Source organism: Typopeltis vanoorti, unplaced genomic scaffold (genome assembly GCF_054136105.1).
Source record: "Typopeltis vanoorti isolate ZY-2024b unplaced genomic scaffold, IOZ_Tvanoo_1.0 HiC_scaffold_24, whole genome shotgun sequence".
Classification (NCBI taxonomy): domain Eukaryota; kingdom Metazoa; phylum Arthropoda; class Arachnida; order Uropygi; family Thelyphonidae; genus Typopeltis; species Typopeltis vanoorti.
Genome location: NW_028328064.1, coordinates 3,224,031 through 3,243,477, shown reverse-complemented (window position 1 = coordinate 3,243,477; position 19,447 = coordinate 3,224,031). Strand labels below are relative to the sequence as shown.

At 36.2% G+C, this 19,447-nt stretch overlaps 1 protein-coding gene across 2 annotated transcripts in view; it reads left to right on the top strand.

Moving 5' to 3' along the window:
* Positions 1–19,447, top strand: part of SCAP (SREBP cleavage activating protein) — a 408,865-nt gene that overhangs the window by 388,276 nt on the left and 1,142 nt on the right. The gene's annotated exons all lie outside the window — the stretch shown is intronic.

The following is a 19,447-nucleotide window of genomic DNA, read 5'->3' as shown; positions in this document are numbered from 1 at the left end:
TCTTCCAGTGTCCGTTGGTTTTTTGTAAATCGACAGTTTGATGCTGTTTCCTTGTCTTTTTACTAGTAAGTCCAAGAAGTGTAGCTGTTCGTTATTTTCTACTTCTAGAGTAAATTTTATTTTATTGTGGGGTGCATTGATTCTGTTAACAAACAGATGTAGGCTTTCTAAGTTGTCTTTCCATATGATGAAGATGTCATCCACATATCTCCATCATATAGAAGGTTTAGGAGTAATGCTGGTGAATATTTCATCTTCAAATTTCTCCATGAAAAGGTCTGCACATGGTGGCGACAGAGGTCTGCCCATGGCTAGGCCTTCTAATTGTTTGTATATCTTGTTGTTAACTTTGAAAAAATTTGATTGTAGGCAATGCTTGAACATCTTTGTGATATCTGCAGGAAAGATATCTTTGATAATGTTCATTACTTCTTCTACTGGTACATTCGTGAACAAGGACACTACATCTAGGCTGGCCATTATGTCTGTTTGTGTAATTTTTGTTTTTTAGTTTGTCCACAAAGTGTTGAGAATTTTTTAAGTAGGACTCTGTTTGTCTAATTTTTCCTTTAAGTAAATTCGCTAGGTGCTTAGCCAATAGGTACGTTGGGGATGACCTGCCATCCATAATCGGACGAAGTGGCACTTCTTCTTTATGCACTTTAGGCACCCCGTACAGTCTAGGAGTGATGGGATGTGAGGATTTGAGTTTTCGTTTTAATTCTTCAGGCCAAGTATTCATGTTACGGATCAGGAAGTTTGTCTCATTGTGGTTCTTCATTGTGGGATCTCTGGTGAGGATTTTGTACGTGGAACTGTCAGATAGTAAGTCGTTTAACTTCTTCATGTAGTCTTTTGAGTTAAGGATAACGGTGGCATTCCCCTTGTCTGCTTTCATAATTATTATTTCTTTGTTCTTCCTTAAGTCCCCAATAGCTTTCCTATCATATGGAGTGGTATTCAGTTGTGTTTGTTTTGCTGTTGTTAGGATGATAGTGCTTTTGAATCTAATGTCGTTGGCTACACCTTGTGGTAGTGGGTAGAGACTTTTTTCAATTCCACACATAAAGTCCATTTTTGGGATGTAATTAGGAGTGATAGAAAAGTTAAAACCTTTTCTTAGAATCTCCGATTCATGTTTCGAAAGGCAGTGATTCGACAGGTTGAAGATCACTTTGTTAACTGGGAGGCCATTGTGTGTCTGGTATTTTTTCTTGTACAGTTCATTAAATTTTCTAATTTGTTTGGCTTTATTGAACTGGAAAGTTTTCTCGTAGCTCTGTTCTAACATGTGGTCTATATAATTCCAGGTCGTATAATCAAGACTGTTGGAAATGTCATCAAAATATTCGCAGCAATTAATATCACTAATATTCAATTCGTACCTGATGTGTTGGATTCTTTCTCTGAGTAGTGCCAATGACGCCTTGTGGTAAATTCTTCTGGCTTGTATGGATTTAATATGCCCGTTGATTATAAGAAATTTAGGGATGATGGAGAAATCCCTACCATCTTTTTTGTACTATGCAAGCCTTGAGAAAGCTGGTCAGTTACTAGCGAAACCAGTAGGCAATTTGTGAGAGCTTAAGTACGTTGTAAATATATGGTCTATGTAACAATAAATCTTTATTTAGTTTCAACCTTTATTGAGGTAAAAAAGTAAAGGCTATCTTTTTTTACTAGTCTCATGCAGCTAAACAACCAAAAGACCGATTCAAAACTAAAATTTAGAGACAGCTGGTATCCAGGCGTTGTTTAGTTTGGATAGTTGGACTTCTCTGTCTGGGATTATTGTTCTCCAGTCATCCCTGCAGTTGACCATAAGACGACAGGTTCTGCAAAAAATGAACCTGTTCTGTTGTAAGTAACGAATGCCCAACACATTGCATAATCTGTTCCAGATATGCAAGGTAAGAGGCAGCTGTAGAAAAAATCACGTTCTACTGTTTCCAGTCTAACAGATATCACAGATTGGATCTCTGATGACATTTATTGGAAGGTGACCGTATGCAGTTCTCCAAGCAAGATTCTTCCTGTTACAGTATCCTTGGAACTTCAGTAAATTATTAAACAAAGTTTTATTGTTAATACCCAACTGTGGATGTTTGTGGTGAAAGAGGTTAAAGATTTTCTTTTACCAAATCTTGCTGTTTAATGGAAAGAATGTCAATGCCAGAATGCTGTAACAATCTTAATGTTGGAGCATTCAGGAACAATCTCAGCTTTTGGATTATTATAATCATTTATTCCATATAGCAGAAGATGAAAACTTAAGTAGTACCAGACAAGGTCTGCGCATGTGTGATTTGTCTGGATTCTTCAATCTATATTGCTTAAATAGCAGAATTTTAACACTGGAAGCCCAGTGCCTCCATGCTTCTATGATAGTTGAAGAAGTTCCTTTTTAACTTCTTGGTATCAGCTGGACTAAAAAAAAAATTGCACAAGGTTTACTATATACTTGTTTTTCTTCAGCTTTTCTTTTCTACCTTCTTCTGTAATGTCTGTAATATTTCTTACATACAGCTGAGAAGGGTAGATTATGGTTTTAAGTGCTTTTGCTTTAGAAGAAAAGGAAAGTAGCCCAATTTTCCAGTCTTCTAAGGTTTCAATGTTTTTATATATAAGTTCTTGAACTGGTTAATATTGGATAAGTGAAGGGAATTCCAAGTATAGTGAGTTCTCTCTCTCTTAGGGGTTAGCCCAGTGGGAATATCCTTGACATCCTACTTTCTAAAAACTTTTGTCTTATCAGCATCAGCAGTTAGTCCACTGATTTTGCTGAATTTTTCTAAAATACCAAAAAAAAAAAAAAAAAAAGATGTATACATAATCATTATCTCTCAAAGTGCCTACAACATCATTGACATATGCTCAAACTCTTTTTTCCTTCATAGTTCAGGGAAGTGTTGTCCCTAACACAGAAATTAAATTGCCTGCAAAAAAGGTTAAGAACTAATGCAAAGTGCACTGGACTAAAAGGAATCAACCTTGCTTGACTCCTTTTTGAATTTTGACTGGATCTGATAGGAACCCATTAACTAAGAGGTGGTTAACTGTATTGGCATAGGATCCTTTAATGATGGATAGCAGCATTTTTTCCATACCAATTTGCTGGAGAATGTGGAACAGAAAGGGATGCCAGACATTATGAAATGCTTGAGTAAGATCCACTGATAATATTTGGCTGCAGTTGGTTGATTTTTCACATTAACTAGGTAGAGTAGATTGTAGAGCAAAAACAGATTAAATTCTACTGCTTGGGCCTGGAACTCCATACATCTGTGTGCTTTTAATTATATATCTCATTCCTGCTTTGAGTCTGTTATTGATAATGCAGGAAAATATCTTCTAGTCAGTATTAGATAGAAAAATAGGCCTCCAGATGTTGATTAAGGTATGATCTCTTTTAGATTTTGAAATGAGGATGTATGGCTTGATACAAATTCATTTGATATGTGATCTGTAGAGAGAGAGAATAGAGTTAAACAGTATAACTAAAATAAGAAGAATAAAATCCCAGGCCTTGTGGTAAAGTTCTGTTCCTAGATTATCCGGTCCTGCTGCTGTAATGGGTCTGTCAAGCCCATTTTGGATGAATGGGAACAGGAAAGGCATTAATGTTGCAAGAGTTGTTTCCCACAACATTATTGTCTTCAACTATCCACACAGAGTTGGGTGATAGTCCATGGAATTTAGTGAACTGTCTATTGAAGAATGCAGCTGAAGTGCTACAGTATTCTTATTTTGAAATTTCTTTCTTCTGTTGTTGTATTCTTTACCATTGTGTTGGTTTGCTATGAACCAGCTTTTCTCTTTATACATGTCTTTCAACGTTTAGCTTTTGAGGAGCATCTGTTCTTTTCCCCCATTCAATCGTATTCTGTTTTACTGCTTGTTTGAATTTTGACCATATATCCTGGTTCCAGGTAGCATTATTCTAGTATAGACAGAGAGTCTGGAGTTTGGTTGAAAAAGATAGGGGGAAATTTGATGTCTCTTTGGTCTGGAACTGATCTCTGCCTGTTCAGTGCAATGGAATTTAAGTAGAACTGGATTGTGATTTGACATGTTGATGTGAAGATGTTTTATCCGAATTACCAAGAAGAGATATAAATTCAATCAAGAGAGTACCTTGATTTGTTTAAGCCTAAAGATTAGGGTTGTGAATCCTCCATGTCCGCTAGTATTTTTACATATTTTTAACTGCATATCCTACTTTTCCACTTCTGAGATATCTTCTTATTTTGTCTAATGTGGGATTTTCAGTACAATTCAAATCTCCAGCTTTTATGATGTAGTAGGCACTGTATAAATATAGCTCCAATTCCTGGAAGAATTTTCATCTAACTGTTTCATTGGATGGAGCATAAACATTTATAAACCTCATTACACAGCCGTGGTATTTCCAGTCTGTTGTCAGGATTTGCCTTTCTGCATCCCTTTGGATATTACAGAATGACTCAAGAAAGGTGGGGATGAGGGGAAAAGAAATGGATATCTATCTGTTAAAGTTTTTATATCTGTAGTAGAAGTATGTTTTTTTGGAAAAACCTGATTATGGCATAGCCATAAGTTTCCATACAGCTTCTTGTTTTACTAGCCCGTGGAATTCTCATACATTTAATGAAGCAATGCAGAAGGAGAAGATGCTGTGATTAGTTAAGCGTTACTGGTAGTCTTTAGCTTCTAGATTTTGCATGAACCTGATGATGTCTTCATCCTGTGAAAGAGCAGTTGTGTAGCCTACTACTACTATGTTCACTTGGCATCTACAGATGCCGTATCGTCACTCCGATGCTCGGTGATGTTCGACACCAGACCTCGCCATGTAGTCCTGTTGTTTGCTTTTCTGACGGCTTCAACTCTCTGAAGATCAGTCACTCCCCACACGCCATCCATCCATCTCATTGATGGTCTACCCCTGCCTCTTTTCCCAGGAACTTTACCTTCTATTACTGTTCTGAGAAGTCCTCCTTCCATCCTTTCTATGTGTCCAAAATATTTTAATTTTCTTCTGTCACTATCCTTAAGGAGCCTTAAAGTTCTACTGATCTTTTCTAACACCCATTCATTTGTACGCCTTTCAGTATATGATATCCTCAACAGCCTTCTGTAACACCACATGTGTTACAGAAGCCTGCTTCTTGTAAATTCTTTTCCAGTTTTTACAGTTACTTGCTATTATTTCAATTTCATTGCTGGATTTGGAAGCTAGTTATTTTCTTCTCATGCAAATGGTAATCAGGCTGAAAAATCTTTGCATCTGTGAACTTTATAATTTTTTCTTTCATCATATCTCTCATCCCCTTGATCAGCATGAGAAGTTTCCTCATAGTCCATAAATTCTTCTGAGCTAGGAGTCTTCATTTGACAATCCACAACCTTCTCCGTCCTTCTTTTATTTTTTTATTATTATTTCTTTTACTTTTAGATTTGGTGATTTTTTTTTTAGTTGATCTTTAAATTTTTCTGTTTATTCGAGTTTTTTTTTTTTTTTTTGATGATCTTGTCTGGATATTGAGTTCTTTCAGATATCTCACTTGCTTTTCTCTTTCCTCTTCTCTGATTTCTCTTTGTAATTTGTATGCATTTGGTCTTGTATCTGTTCATTTGTTACACTAGATTTATTATCATTAATGTTAAACTGTTCTTATTTTGCACACCAATAGGTGCTGATACTCTTTGTTCAGTATGCTAAGTAAATATGTAAAACATTACATATCTCCCTATTACCCATATGCAAAATGTGACTGTTAATATTAAAGGTTTCAGTACATCATACCATCCAAAAAAAGCCACTGATTTTTAAATCAGGTTGTTCCATCTATTTTTCACAGGAAAGGTGGCTCCTGTTGTTCTGGAATTTTTGGATAATTTCTGGCAGATATTGCTGTGCAGTCATTGTGATTTTATCAAGTAGAGTTTGAAAAAGTTTGAAAATGCCTTCTTTACTAGACTGAATTGGAGATCTGGGAACTCTTTATTCCTTTCTGAAATATATGCTGTTCTAATAGGCTCTACCAGTGCTATCACATCATCATCAAATTCCTGACATGTACCCTCAAGAAGTGTACAGGATATGATAGTACTACATGAAAAATTTACATCATTACTAACTTCCTATCTACAGTTTTCTTCCAAATCAGTGTTACTTGTCAAGACTCTAACATTCTCAGATCTTATATTTCTATCGTCTAAGGCACTTTGTACCATATCAATCCACTTATATCTTGGTCTTCCTCTGGGTCGTTTTCCTGCCAACTTGGCAGAGAACACTTGTTTTGCTAATCTTTCCTCACCCATTCTGATTAAGTGACCATACCACCACAGATTAGCTCTGCTAACGCACTCCTGGATGCCGACAATGTCAAGTTCTTTCCTAATATCCTTTTTTTTATTATGATATTGCCATTAATGCCATCTGTTCACGCCTCTAATCTTTCTCAGGACTCTAATATCTGCAGTCTCTAGTCTTTGGTCAAGTGTTTTACTTCTGACCCAGCTCTCAGATCCATAAGTTAAAACTGGTTTGAACACTGTCTTGTATACAGCTAATTTATTGTTCCAACTAATTTCTCTCTTATTCCATATGAATTTATTCAATTGACTTCCTACCATACCAGCTTTGTTGATTCTGTTGTCTATTTCTATATTTAATTTACCATCTTCACTGAAAATCGTACTTAAGTAGCTGAAATGGTTTACTTGTTCCACAGGTTCTCCATTCACAACACAGTTGACATTTTCGATGATTCTGCCTATTTTCATTGTCTTTGTCTTTTTAATGCTGACCTTCATACCATATCTATTACAACAGTTATTCAATTTAGTCAGAGAATCTTGCAGATTTGTAGCGGATTTATTTAGAAGTATAACATCGTCTGCAAAAAGCAAAGAGCTGACATTAACATCTCCAATTTTGATATCATGTTTAATACCACTTTCCTTCATAATGTGATCCATATAGATAATGAATAACAGAGAGGATAATGTGCATCCTTGTCTCACACCAGATTTAACATTAAACGATCTTCCTGTACTTCCTTCAATTCTAACTGCTGACTTACAACTCAAATAAAGACTAAGTATTGCTTGATGTAATGCCCCATTGACACCATATAACTGTAGCATATTGAATAGCTTCTCTCTTGGCACCTTGTCATATGCCTTTTCCAAATCGACAAAACTTAAAACAGATCTTTGTTATATTCCCATGATTTCTCCACTATTTGTCGTAAAGTGAAGATCTGATCCTGACAGCCTCTATTTGACCTGAATCCAGCTTTTTCTTCACCAAGCTTTTCTTCCACAATTCTTCTCAACTGTTTCTCAAGTATACTTGCATATATCTTACTAGGAACACTCAATAGGAATATACCTCTGTAATTCTGACATTCTGTTTTATTTCCCTTTTTATATATGGGTACTATTAGAGCTCTACTCCAATCATTGGGAATTCATCCCTATGTCCAGACATTATGAACTATGCAGTGCAGCCACTGTAAGACTTTTATACCATACTTCAGCATTTCTGGTCATCTAATTCTGCTGCCTTTCCACATTTCAAGCCTTTGATGGCTTTTTCTATTTCAAGTATGGATATGTATTCATGACTGCATGCCTGGTCAATGTTTTTTATCACTGTGCTGTCATCACTGTTTGTTTCATTTAGCAATTTTTCGAAGTAATTACTCCATACTTCAAGAATATCTTTTTTTCTCCCATATTCATGTCACCTCTATCATCTCTAACTCCTTTTACAGTACTCTTTCCTCCATTTCTAAGCTTCTTCAACAACCTCCAGAATATTTTGCCACCTTCTAGATATTTATTTTCTATGTTCTTGCTTTCTTACATTTGTCTGTATTCTCTAAGAGCCACAAGCTGACTTATTTGCCAGAAACTTATGATATGCTTTATTCTTTTCCTTCACTGCCTCTTTAACTTCTTGTGTCAACCATGGGTTCTGATTTTTCTATCCTTACACACAACCTCACCACATGCCTCTCTGGCTGAATCAACCAGTGTTTTCTTCAGGGCATGCCACTGAATCTCCAAGGTTTGGTTCCTGCTCTCAAACTCTTTCATTTTTTCTTGCATAATATTTGTGTATTTTAGTCTACAGTTCACATCTGAGAGCTGCTCACCTTTTATTCGCTTTAAAACTTTCTTACATGTCATTCTTTTCAATATGAAATTCAATTTTATCCTGCTCAAGACTAAATAGTGACCACTTCCAATTTCAAATCCTCTGTACACTGGTGTGCTGCACCAGGGAGAAAACATCATTATCAACAATAACATAGTCAATGCAAATATGAAAACAAACCCCAACTCAACATCACCAGAGTTAAAGATCGGTACTATCAACGTAAGAAGCCTGAATGGCAAAGAAATGGAGCTAGCTGAGGAATTAGATAAGTACCAGATCGACATAATAGGGGTGACTGAAACAAAAAAGACCAAAACTGGTGAGGTCTTTCTGAGCAATAAATACAAAATGTTATATTCAGGCAATGACAATCAAGGAAAAGAAGGAGTAGCCATAGTATTCAACACAAAATACGAGGCTAATCTTCTTGAATGGCAGTCAGTCTCAAGTAGAGTAATGTGGGCAAATAAGAGAATGGGGAACTGGACAATGAGACTTATTTGTGCCTATGGTCCCACAGAAGGTTCTACTAAGGTAGAAGTAGAGGAATTTTTTGAGGCTTTAGAAAAAGCAACTGACACAATGAAAAAGGAAAAGTTGGTCCTTGTTGGGGATCTAAATAGTAGAGTAGGAAATGATTGTGAGACATACAAAAATATTTTGGGAAAATTTGGAGAAAAGAGCAAAGCTAATAATAATGGCAAATATCTGTTGGATTTCTGCTCAGGACATGGACTGGTTATTACTAACACCATGTTCCAACATAAAAATGTGCACAAATTCACATGGAGAGAAGAGGCTAGGAATAAGAAAAGTCTCATTGACTATGTTATTGTTGATAGTGATGTTTTCTCCCTGGTGCAGGACACCAGAGTGTACAGAGGATTTGAAATTGGAAGTGATCACTATTTAGTCTTGAGCAGGATAAAATTGAATTTCATATTGAAAAGAATAACATGTAAGAAAGTTTTAAAGCGAATAAAAGTTGAGCAGCTCTCAGATGTGAACTGTAGACTAAAATACAGAAATATTATTGAAAAGAAAATGAAAGAGTTTGAGAACAGGAATCAAACCTTGGAGATTCAGTGGCAAACTCTGAAGGAAACATTGATTGATTCTGCCAGAGAGGCATGTGGTGAGGTTGTGTGCAAGGATAAAAAAATCAGAACTCCCTGGTGGACACAGGAAGTTAAAGAGGCAGTGAAGGAAAAGAAGAAAGCATATCAAAAGTTCCTGGCAAATAAGTCAGCTTTTACTCTTACAGAATACCGAGACAAATGTAAGAAAGCTAAACAGTGTGTAAAACTGGCTAAACAAAAGTCATGGGAGGACTTTGGCAAGAATATAGAAAATAAATATCAAGAAGGTGGCAAATTATTCTGGAGGTTGTTGAAGAAGCTTAGGAATGGAGGAAAGTGTGCTGTAAAAGGAATTAGAGATGATAAAGGTGAAATGAAAACAGGAGAAAAAGATATCCTTGAAGTATGGAGTAATTACTTTGAAAAACTGCTAAATGAAACAAGCAGTGATGACAGCACAGTGGTAAAAAACACTGACCAGGCATGCAGTCAGGAATACATATCCATACTTGAAGTAGAAAAAGCCATCAAAGGCTTGAAATGTGGAAAGGCAGCAGGAGTAGATGATATTCGACCAGAAATGCTGAAGTATGGTGGTATAAGAGTCTTACAGTGGCTGCACTGCATAGTTCAGAAAGCCTGGACAGAGGGACGAATTCCCGATGATTGGAGTAAAGCTCTCATAGTACTCATATATAAAAAGGGAAATAAGACTGAATGTGAGAATTACAGAGGTATTTCCCTACTGAGTGTTCCTGGCAAGATCTATGCAAGTATACTTGAGAAACGGTTGAGAAGAATTGTGGAAGAAAAGCTTGGTGAAGAACAAGCTGGATTCAGGCCAAATAGAGGCTGTCAAGATCAGATCTTCACTTTACGACAAATAGTCGAGAAAGCATGGGAATATAACATAGATCTGTATTTAAGTTTTGTCGATTTGGAAAAGGCATATGACAAGGTGCCAAGAGAGAAGCTATTCAATACGCTGCAGTTATATGGTGTGAATGGGGCATTATATCAAGCAATACTTAGTCTTTATTTGAGTTGTGAGTCAGCAGTTAGAAATGAAGGAAGTTCAGGAAGATGGTTTAATGTTAAATCTGGTGTGAGACAAGGATGTACATTATCCCCTCTGTTATTCATTATCTATATGGATCACATTATGAAGGAATGTGGTATTAAACCTGATATCAAAATTGGAGATGTTAATGTCAGCTCTTTGCTTTATGCGGATGATGTTATACTTCTAAATAAATCCGCTACAAGTCTGCAAGATTCTCTGACTAAATTGAATAGCTGTTGTAATAGATATGGTATGAAAGTCAGCAATAAAAAGACAAAGACAATGAAAATAGGCAGAATCATTGAAAATGTCAACTGTGTTGTGAATGGAGAACCTGTGGGACAAGTAAAACATTTCAGCTACTTAGGCACAATTTTTACTGAGGATGGTAAACTAAATATAGAAATAGACAACAGAATCAGCAAAGCTGGTATCGTGGGAAGTCAATTGAATAAATTCATATGGAATAAGAGAGAAATTAGTCGGAACACTAAATTAGCTGTATACAAGACTGTGTTCAAACCAATTTTAACTTATGGATCTGAGAGCTGGGTCAGAAGTAAAACACTTGACCAAAGACTAGAGACCGCAGATATGAGAGTCCTGAGAAAGATTAGAGGCGTGAACAGATGGCATCAACGGCAATATCATATTAAAAATGAGGATATTAGGAAAGAACTTGACATTGTCAGCATCCAGGAATGCATTAGCAGAGCTAATCTCAGATGGTATGGTCACTTAAATAGAATGGGAGAGGAAAGATTAGCAAAACAAGTGTTCTCTGCCAGGTTGGCAGGAAAACGACCCAGAGGAAGCCCAAGATATAGGTGGATTGATACGGTACAAAGTGCCTTAGATGATAGAAATATAAGATCTGATAATGTTGGAGTCTTGACAAGTAACAGACTGATTTGGAGGAAAATTGTAGATAGGAAGTTAGTAATGATGTAATTTTTTCATGTAGTACTGTCATATCCTGTACACCCCTTGAGGGTACATGGCAGGAATTTGATGATGATGATGATGATGATGACATAGTCAATGAGACTTTTCTTATTCCTTGCCTCTTCTCTCCATGTGAATTTGTGCACATTTTTATGTTGGAACATGGTGTTAGTAATAACCAGTCCATGTTCTGGGTAGAAATCCAACAGGTATTTGCCATTATTATTAGCTTTGCTGTTTTCTCCAAATTTTCCCAAAACGTTTTTGTATGTCTGACAATCACTTCCTACTCTGCTATTTAGATTCCCAACAAGGACCAACTTTTCCTTTTTCATTGTGTCAGTTGCTTTTTCTGAATCATCAAAAAATTACTCCACTTCTACCTTAGTAGAACTTTATGTTGGAGCATAGGTACAAATAAGTCTCATTGTCCAGTTCCCCATTCTGATATTTGCCCAAATTACTCTACTTGAGACCGCCTGCCATTCAAGAAGACTAGCCTCGTAATTTGTGTTGAATACTATGGCTACTCCTTCTTTTCCTTTTGTCGTTGCCTGAATATAACATTTTGTATTTATTGCTCAGAAAGATCTCACCAGTTTTTGTCTTTTTTGTTTCAGTCACCCCTATTATGTCGATCTGGTACTTATCTAATTCCTCCGCTAGCTCCATTTCTTTGCCCATTCAGGCTTCTTATGTTGATAGTACCGATCTTTAACTCTGGTGATGTGGAGTTGGGGTGTGTTTTCAGATTTGTTCCTGTAGCTGACTTTTCGCTGTTCGCCCCTGGTTCCCTGGCAAAAACAACGGGGGCCTTGTTTAACCAGGCGATGCCCCAGCCAGCATGAAATTTTGTTATGTTGTACCATCATTTTGTATTTTGGTTTAACCAATAGGAATACAATTTGGTCGGCTAAATCCCAAATTGCCAGGCCATCCTCTTTCGTTCAGTATCCAAATAGATACCCAACAGGGTGCACCACCAGAAGGTGAGGATTGGACATTAGGTCAGAAGCCCTGGTCGGTTTTCTGCATTCTTTTAAAGGCTATGTGGAGGTCTTCTCTGTTATACAGCTTTGACACTATTTCATTAAAAGTTCTAAAAGGACAGGTAGTAATGCAATGTTCAGAACTTTCACATTGCTGTCAGGGTTTGAAACACTGATTAGGGATATGTCCTATCCACATAGTTAAAACATGTAGCCTTGGGGCAGTTGCTGCCCAAGTGATCAACAACTGTACTGTTACTGACAAAATTTGGCATTATGTAAACATATTTAAGTATAATATTTAATACCAGTTAACTGTTTTGCTCTGTTTACAGCTTCATGTGTGTGTTTATTTACCCACATCTATTTAAAACCCTATTACACAGGCTACATATGAGGTTTGTACCACTAGTATCAGTTAAGTATCTCTGGTTTCAAGTATGTTCATCTATTCTGAAAACAATACTAGTTTTCCCCAAACTCTTGAAACTCATATATTACATTCACTTATCTTTCTTTCTAAAATAAAACGAGAGAAAGTGTAATACAAAGAGAAGCAATGTTTGAATAAATAACTATACAAACATAATTATTTACGTTAAGAAAACTGTAAGAGATTACATTTTCTCTTTTACACTTGCTCACTTTAAATTAAATTCAGGAATTTAAGATTCCAACAACAAACCAAAACAAAAGAAAATAAATTCATTTTACTTTTGCATATTAATACAATCAGTTCCAATTAAGGAATATTTTCACACTCTTGCTCAAATTTAATACTTCTGTAATGTTTAGGAATTTGTAATTTATTGTTTATTATGTTACTTCTTACTTCTATGTATTTCCCCTCTTACTTTGTTATTTTCGTGATTGCTTGAGCTTGTACAAAATGCCTATGTGCTCTAATCTCTAACTCATGTATAATATAATTATTTGACTTTAGTATTTCGTAATCTACTTAGCTTTAACCCCCCCCCCCTTTCAGTGCCTTTAAGTATACTCTCACTCGTGCTAATACCGTAGACTTAGGAAAAGCCTCTGGTTGGGACCAAATTCTTAATCTACGTTGCTATAATTCAAATGTATTAATCCTTAAAAATTTATTTTTGTTAACGACTGCGCCATTAAGGATCGTGTAAAAGAATTTTCTGTCTTTTCTTATTTTTCCTTTACATACAAGAAATCTCATACAATTTTATCTCATACAGTTTTATCTCATTCAGAGTAATACTCTGAATTACTCAGTCGTGGCAGTTACTTCACTTAGGTCACACAGGTTCGATTTGTTTTTATGAGACAGTGCATTGGCTAACAAAGATCAGGCAAGCTATTAACAAAACCAAACATGTTTATTTTAACTAAGACAATTAATGTACAAAAGTAAATAGGACATATCACCTGCCTGATTCTCCATACATTCATTAAAACAATTCACTTAAAGCATTAGACAAAGAAATTATTACACTCAACTTATTAGACATATGGGTGGATTTTAGCACACATAACCTTACTCTCATTACAAATAATATAAGGCAAAATTATACTATACACGTTTTAACAATTATGTGTAACACAAGCACTATTCTAGTCTACAGCATTCTTTTAAGCAAATTGAATTTCACGTTCGGCTTTCTGACCTCCTCAACACATTATGCCATTAGTTAAACAGAATCAACATCTATCATCTGAACACACATTCTAGGCTATTAACATAAAGTAATCTACTTACAAGCTCACTGTATCGTTGTACAGTCCTGGATCCTAAAGTGCTAAAGGTGAATTCCACTGACTCCTTTCTCAATCTTGTGCTACGTCTGTGATCGGGCACTGTCCGATGGTAGTTGTCTGGCGATTTTCTCCCTTGTAATAGTACTGCATTTCTTTGGCAATGTCAGGAACTGGTTTGGCTGCAGCAAATCAGCATGCACGTGGATTGGTACACTCGTCGAAGAATTTCGCGGAAGGATATCTTGTAATACTGCCATCAAACTTCCCATGATTTCCAGAACTACTGCTCGCGGGACCCCAACTCTTCCCCTCCTTGAAAAGCTTGCCACAGGAACAAAAAATGAAAAAGAGAGTTTTTGTCACTCAATATCTGCCTTTTATATCATTGGCCCTCCCTTGTCCTGGCCTTCCAAAACTTCCCTGATTTACTGGAGGTGCCCTTATGTCACCCATGCTTACGTTATGTTTTGGCGGCGAAAAACATAATTCGGTGGCCTTTGAGACTGTGGTTGACCTTCAGTTTACTAGCCTAATCCTGTCTGATCTTTTTAGTTACAATTGCTTGTGGTTCTACATTCAGTTAATCTTACATTATATTACAAAATTTATTACATTACAGTAGGTTATATATACTTTTAATCATAAGTATTTTATGGCCCATGTAAAATCGATATAGGTGAAAAATATTTCTATTTTTCACCACAAGAGATTTTACAATCCTTACAAAATAAGGAATACATCCTACCTTTATGATGAGTACAAATTATCTTCAGGCATATTTTCCTCACTCCAGAAAGTTAAACATGAAGATAAAATGCATTAAACTGTAGGACAACCAGTATGCCAATGTTGAATTAATGCAGAAGTCATATTTTCCATATACAAATAGCAAAAAGATTTATCACATTATTAAAATACTTTGGATTAGAGGCAGATGTAGAAAGTTTTTCATTTGGTCACAAACTAAATTATACTGGACAAAAAATTATATTCTTCTTTAATCTTTTATATAATAATAAAATTTGCACATGAAGCATCGATATGACTAGGCTACTTTTATTAGAGGCTGTTTATCTGGTTTGGGTAATAACCCTTACCATAATGCATGGCAATATACAAGCCTGAAAATAAGTGTGCTTTGCATTATGGGATAATAATGCAATTGATGTGAAGGCAACAGCCTCTATATACAGGTAGCCCAGTCATGAAGATACTTCATATGCAAACTTTGTTTGCTGACACTTGCATAAAGGATTGAACAAATAATTTCTTTTTAAGTACAATTTACTTTTTTAACTTAGTGAAAATATTTCTACAAAAAAATTATATGTAAATCATTTATGTTTGCAAAGTGTTTTTTAGAATGGTTTGCCAAAATCTTTTAATATATGAACATCTATTTGCTAACTTAAATTTGGACATACTGCAACAGAAGCAGTTTTAAATATATACCAAATGCTATAGTGCTAAAGAAGAGCACAGCTCATCATCAAATTCCTGACATGTACCCTCAAGGAGTGTACAGGATATGATAGTACTACATGAAAAATTTACATCATTACTAACTTCCTATCTACAATTTTCCTCCAAATCGGTCTATTACTTATCAAGAGTCCAATATTATCATTATCAGATCTTATATTTCTATCATCTAAGGGATATTGTGCCGTATCAATCCACCTATATCTTGGTCTTCCTCTGGGTCGTTTTGTTGCAAACCTGGCAGAGAACACTTGTTTTGCTAATCTTTCCTCGCCCATTCTGTTTAAGTGACCATACCACCACAGATTAGCTCTGCTGACGCACTCCTGGATGCTGACAATGTCAAGTTCTTTCCTAATATCCTTTTTTTTATTATGATATTGCCATTGATGCCATCTGTTCACGCCTCTAATCTTTCTCAGGACTCTAATATCTGCAGTCTCTAGTCTTTGGTCAAGTGTTTTACTTCTGACCCAGCTCTCAGATCCATAAGTTAAAACTGGTTTGAACACTGTCTTGTATACAGCTAATTTATTGTTCCGACTAATTTCTCTCTTATTCCATATGAATTTATTCAATTGACTTCCTACCATACCAGCTTTGTTGATTCTGTTGTCTATTTCTATATTTAATTTACCATCTTCACTAAAAATAGTACTTAAGTAGCTGAAATGGTTTACTTGTTCCACAGGTTCTCCATTCACAACACAGTTGACATTTTCGATGATTCTGCTTATTTTCATTGTCTTTGTCTTTTTAATGCTGACCTTCATACCGTATCTATTACAACAGTTATTTAGTTTAGTCAGAAAATCTTGCAGATTTGTAGCGGATTTATTTAGAAGTATAACATCGTCTGCAAAAAGCAAAGAGCTGACATTAACATCTCCAATTTTGATATCATGTTTAATACCACTTTCCTTCATAATGTGATCCATATAGATAATGAATAACAGAGAGGATAATGTGCATCCTTGTCTCACACCAGATTTAACATTAAACGATCTTCCTGTACTTCCTTCAATTCTAACTGCTGACTTACAACTCAAATAAAGACTAAGTATTGCTTGATGTAATGCCCCATTGACACCATATAACTGTAGCATATTGAATAGCTTCTCTCTTGGCACCTTGTCATATGCCTTTTCCAAATCGACAAAACTTAAAACAGATCTTTGTTATATTCCCATGATTTCTCCACTATTTGTCGTAAAGTGATGATCTGATCCTGACAGCCTCTATTTGACCTGAATCCAGCTTTTTCTTCACCAAGCTTTTCTTCCACAATTCTTCTCAACTGTTTCTCAAGTATACTTGCATATATCTTACCAGGAACACTTAATAGGAATATACCTCTGTAATTCTCACATTCAGTTTTATTTCCCTTTTTATATATGGGTACTATTAGAGCTCTACTCCAATCATCGGGAATTCATCCCTATGTCCTATGTTCCTATGTTCATCTAATTCTGAACTATGCAGTGCAGCCACTGTAAGACTTTTATACCATACTTCAGCATTTCCGGTCAAATATCATCTAATTCTGCTGCCTTTCCACATTTCAAGCCTTTGATGGCTTTTTCTACTTCAAGTATGGATATGTATTCCTGACTGCATGCCTGGTCAGTGTTTTTTATCACTGTTTGTTTCATTTAGCAATTTTTCGAAGTAATTACTCCATACTTCAAGAATATCTTTTTTTCTCCCATTTTCATGTCACCTCTATCATCTCTAACTCCTTTTACAGTACTCTTTCCTCCATTTCTAAGCTTCTTCAACAACCTCCAGAATATTTTGCCACCTTCTTGATATTTATTTTCTATGTTCTTGCCAAAGTCCTCCCATGACTTTTTTAGCCAGTTTTACACAGTGTTTAGCTTTCTTACATTTGTCTGTATTCTCTAAGAGCCACAAGCTGACTTATTTGCCAGAAACTTATGATATGCTTTATTCTTTTTCTTCACTGCCTCTTTATCTTCTTGTGTCCACCATGGAGTTCTGATTTTTCTATCCTTACACACAACCTCACCACATGCCTCTCTGGCTGAATCAACCAGTGTTTTCTTCAGGGCATGCCACTGAATCTCCAAGGTTTTGTTCCTGCTCTCAAACTCTTTCATTTTTTCTTGCATAATATTTGTGTATTTTAGTCTACAGTTCACATCTGAGAGCTGCTCAACTTTTATTCGCTTTAAAACTTTCTTACGTGTCATTCTTTTCAATATGAAATTCAATTTTATCCTGCTGAAGACTAAATAGTGATCGCTTCTTATTTCAAATCCTCTGTACAGTCTGGTGTCCTGCACCAGGGAGAAAACATCACTATCAACAATAACATAGTCAATGAGACTTTTCTTATTCCTTGCCTCTTCTCTCCATGTGAATTTGTGCACATTTTTATGTTGGAACATGGTGTTAGTAATAACCAGTCCATGTCCTGAGCAGAAATCCAACAGATATTTTCCATTATTATTAGCTTTGCTCTTTTCTCCAAATTTTCCCAAAATATTTTGTATGTCTGGCAATCATTTGCTACTCTGCTATTCAGATCCCCAACAAGGACCAACTTTTCCTTTTTCATTGTGTCAGTTGCTTTTTCTGAATCATCAAAAAATTCCTCCACTTCTACCTTAGTAGAACCTTCTGTGGGACCATAGGCACAAATAAGTCTCATTGTCCAGTTCCCCATTCTCATATTTGCCCACATCACTCTACTTGAGACCGCCTGCCATTCAAGAAGACTAGTCTCGTAATTTGTGTTGAATAGTATGGCTACTCCTTCTTTTCCTTGATTGTCATTGCCTGAATATAACATTTTGTATTTATTGCTCAGAAAGATCTCGCCAGTTTTCATCTTTTTTTGTTTCAGTCACCCCTATTATGTCGATGTGGTACTTATCTAATTCCTCAGCTAGCTCCATTTCTTTGCCATTTAGGCTTTTTATGTTGATAGTACCGATCTTTAACTCTGGTGATGTTCAGTTGGGGCGGGGTGTGTTTTCAGATTTGTTCTAGTAACTGACTTTCTGACTTTTCGTTGTTCGCCCTGGTTCCCTGGCGAAAACAACAGGGGGCCTTGTTTAACCGGGCGATGCCCCAGCCAGCATGAAATTTTGTCATGTTGTACCATCATTTTGTATTTTGGTTAAACCAATAAGAATACAATTTGTTCGGCTAAATCCCAAATTGCCAGCCCATCCTCGTTCGTTCAGTATCCAGGTAAATACCCAACAGGGTGCACCACGAGAAGGTGAGGATTGGACATTAGTTCAGAAGCCCTGGTCGGTTCTCTGCATTCCTTTAAAGGCTATGTGGAAGACTCCTCTCAATTATACAGTTTTGATCCTTAAGCACCTCGAAGAGCACAGCTTTGATTTAAAAATAAAAAAATCTAAGACTAGTGACATTACTCCCAAAGACCAGCACATTTGCTCTCCCACCAACAGGTTGAAGGTTGGGATTCCACCCTGGGCATGGAAGTTCATGATTGTCCTTAGGTGTGAAACAATCGTTCTGCTTTTAGGAGGCTTGAAATGGCTCGAAAATGTTCTGTAGATCAGGGTTTCTTTCCGGATCGTGTAAAATTTTTTAATAAAATTTATCATAATAAAAATAGAAAACTAAATCTTCAGTCCATTCCTACTAATGTACTATGAGTCACAAAAGAAATTAGATGACTACTCAATTCTATATGACTACTAGCACTGGTAGATTATCTGCTGATTCAGTGTCTCAAGTAAATCTGTGAGACATTTTCACCAGCTTGCATGTTAGCAGGGGCACGCCAGTAGTGTCTGGCGTCTGTGTGCAAAACTTTAGTTGGTGCCTCTATACCCAATAGCACGCCAGTAATGTCCAGTGCCTGTGTGCAGAACTTTAGTTAGTGCCCCTATCCCTCCCCTCCAATAAAAAAAATCACTCTAAAAAAACGTTTTTTTTTTTAAAGTATTTCCTCCTCTTTGGCTCCTTTACTATCCTGGCTCCTGTGTGCATTGCACATATGGCT